The sequence below is a fragment of the Callospermophilus lateralis genome, chromosome 10 (genome assembly GCF_048772815.1).
Source record: "Callospermophilus lateralis isolate mCalLat2 chromosome 10, mCalLat2.hap1, whole genome shotgun sequence".
NCBI lineage: Eukaryota > Metazoa > Chordata > Mammalia > Rodentia > Sciuridae > Callospermophilus > Callospermophilus lateralis.
Genome location: NC_135314.1, coordinates 3,536,047 through 3,538,868, shown reverse-complemented (window position 1 = coordinate 3,538,868; position 2,822 = coordinate 3,536,047). Strand labels below are relative to the sequence as shown.

At 58.9% G+C, this 2,822-nt stretch overlaps 1 non-coding gene across 1 annotated transcript; it reads left to right on the top strand.

The window, feature by feature from the left end:
• Positions 1 to 2,241: 2,241 nt before the first annotated feature.
• Positions 2,242 to 2,317, top strand: Trnaa-cgc (transfer RNA alanine (anticodon CGC)). Its single transcript has one exon. It is a non-coding gene; the product is annotated as a tRNA-Ala (tRNA).
• Positions 2,318 to 2,822: the final 505 nt, after the last annotated feature.

Below are 2,822 nucleotides of genomic sequence, written 5' to 3'. Positions count from 1 at the left end.
GGGGGCCCTGCCTGGGTCTCCCTGGAGAACGTCCTCTGGTTCTGCTGGTGGGTGAGCCGAGGGAGCGCAGGTGAGGCCTGGAGTGTCGGGAGCTGGAGGCGACACTGCAGCCCCTCCTCCCACACAGTCGCACTGGTCAGAGCCCTGGATGCACTCTGCTGGGCCTCTCGGCCAGCCCCGTGCGGGAGCTGCGGTTGCCCACAGTGAGGTGCTTCTCCGGCCTCGCCTGGGCTACCTGCGTCACCCTGATCCACTTTTCTACCCAAGTCCTTGTCCTGGGGTCTGAGAGTTGTTAATGAGAGTTGTCCTTGTGTGCTGTGGTCCATGGGCTCATGAAAGCATGGGTAAGTGCACCTCCACTTTCTAAGGGAAAACGCTTTATCCCGGCTGCGACGCCCTGTGGTAAGTTCCTTTTGGGTGAATAGACCCATGAATTTACTGTTGTCTTTGGGTAATAACAAAACCTTGGGAGCTGCATTTTTCTGACATGTTAGAACTTGTGTCTAAATTAATTTGCCGGAAGCTCACCTTGCCATGGCCCTCAGCCTGAGAGGAGGAGAGGCAGGCCAGTCGGGGTGGACGTTGGGTGGGGTGGCCTTCTGATGCATCTTGGACCACGCTGTGGAGGCCCACGGGCTATGCCTGCACCTGAGGTCGATCCCCAGCTGTGTCCTGAGCAGATCTCTTCCGTGACACCCATCAGATCTCCCCGCAGGGTGAGATCTGAAATAGATAGAGGTACGTTGAGCTGGGGGGGGGGGAAGCAGGTGCCTGCAGGGGTCCTGTGCTCCTGGGCCTGTGACGGGGTTCGCCTGGGCGATGGCCTCAGGTTGCTTCCCTGATGGCTGAGTCATGAAGGCAGACACTGTGCCATGACTCAGTCCAGAGCCAGGGGCACGAGGGGACTCTGCTCAGTCAACCTTCATCTAACGCTCCGGGCTTGTGACGTGACTGTAGCCCAGAGAAGAATTGGGCCTGAATTGCTCAACATGGTGTGACCACATTCACTCTGCCTGTCATGGCCACTCGTTGGTGGGGCTGTCCAGCGGGCTCAGGTGGGCCGCAGGTCAATCCCTACTGGTCCCTGGTAACAAGGCCGGAACCCTCACCCTAGGAGGCCCAGAGAGGCTCTGTTGAGGTAGGTGCAGGGGAGGCCAGAGGACTCCAGATTCTCAATAGGGCCATTGCATTTGAGCCTCTGTTTACCTTCTGTTATGGACTGACCTTCCTGACCATGTCCCCTCCAAGACAGAGCCCTCTCTCGTTTTGGCCTAAGGCCAGACCACCAGGGTGCTTACGACACCACTTGACAACTGTGGCTGGGGAGAGAAGGGCGCCCACCACATGGAGGGTGAGGCCTGTGCACATCGCCCTCCCCAGGGTTTCTCCATGCCGCCCACCTCAGTGCCATTGATGGGTGCTTCCGACAAGACTGACAATCATGACAGCAAAGAAGGCTTTTTACAAAGTACTTTTACATCGTGGCTTCCCTTGGTCCTGGACGTAGCTGGGGACTACATTTTGTTCTTCAGCCTCACTGCAGCCCCAGGAAGCTGAGGCGCAGAGCGTTGGGCCCGGTCAGCCAGCTAGTGAAGGGCCAGGCCGGGACTGGGGAGCCTCGAGGCCTGAGGCTGCTGGCGAGGGTGGGGCTTCTCTGTATCTTGGGAGCTCAGGAGGCAGCCAGGCTGCAGCCACTCCCTCCCAGGCAATTCCTGGTTCCTGAGGGCCTCAGCCCTTGTCAGATGACCAACCAAGCTCCACGTGTGACCTTGGACCCCACTCCTAGGTCTCTACCTTACACCCCACACATGGCACACTTTGAGAACCCCGGGCCTGTGTGGTCCCATTCTCACCACCTGCCTGCTCAGCTGGGGTGTCTTCTGAAGTCCCTGCTTCAGCCTTGCAAGTGCGCCTGTCCCCAGAACAGGCCTCCCTGGGAGCCAGAGGCGACAGCACTGGATGTGCCCATTCCTGCCGTCACCCTGGGTTCCACCACCTGGTCGCACTCCAGCCTGGCAGCTGCTGCCTGGGCTTGGCAGGAGGGAGGAGGAAGAAGTTGATTTCGGGTGTTGATAACCCAGTGCATGAGGAGGTGCTGTTTCCTTGTGCCCCTCTAGACTTTAAGAACTCTGGGACGTCCACGAGGAGGTCCAGGCTCAACCTGTCTCAGGCTCGGCTGTCTTTCTGCCCAGTCCTGCTCCACGTCCTCCTCTGGTTCTGTTTAGTGTCTGCCATTAGAAGGCTGGGGAATAGCTCAGTTGGTAGAGTGCTTGCCTCGCATGCACAGGGCCCTGGGTTCAATCCCCAGCTCCACACACCACACACACACACACACACACACACACACACACAATGTAGTTCTTCCCATTGGGGAGAGGGAACCCAGTCTCATGGACCCCTCTCCTCTCCATACTGCCCTGGGCCTCTGAGGGCCTGGCCCTGCCTGTGGGAGGACTTGTGGGTGCAGAGGCCTCTTAGAGACTGACTGGGGTGGGGCAGTGGGAGGTGGCAGGGACAGAGTGAAGGAAATGTCCCAGAGCAGACCCTCAGGGCTGACCACCACTGTGCTCCAGGACCTGGACAGCTAGGCCCAGGCATGTCCACTGCCTTCTCCCTTTGCTGCTCCTCTGAGAGTTGGTGAGAGAGACAGAGGGCTCACTCACTGCCCACCTGAAGGCTTCTGACACTCTCCCTTGTGCTTTTGACACTCTCCCCTCCCCGCCCACTAGGAGCCCATCTTGTGAAATCCCCTTAGAATAACTGAGTTCCAGGGTCCCTTGTGCCTGGTGTCTGTCACCATGCACCTGCATGCACAGGGGCCT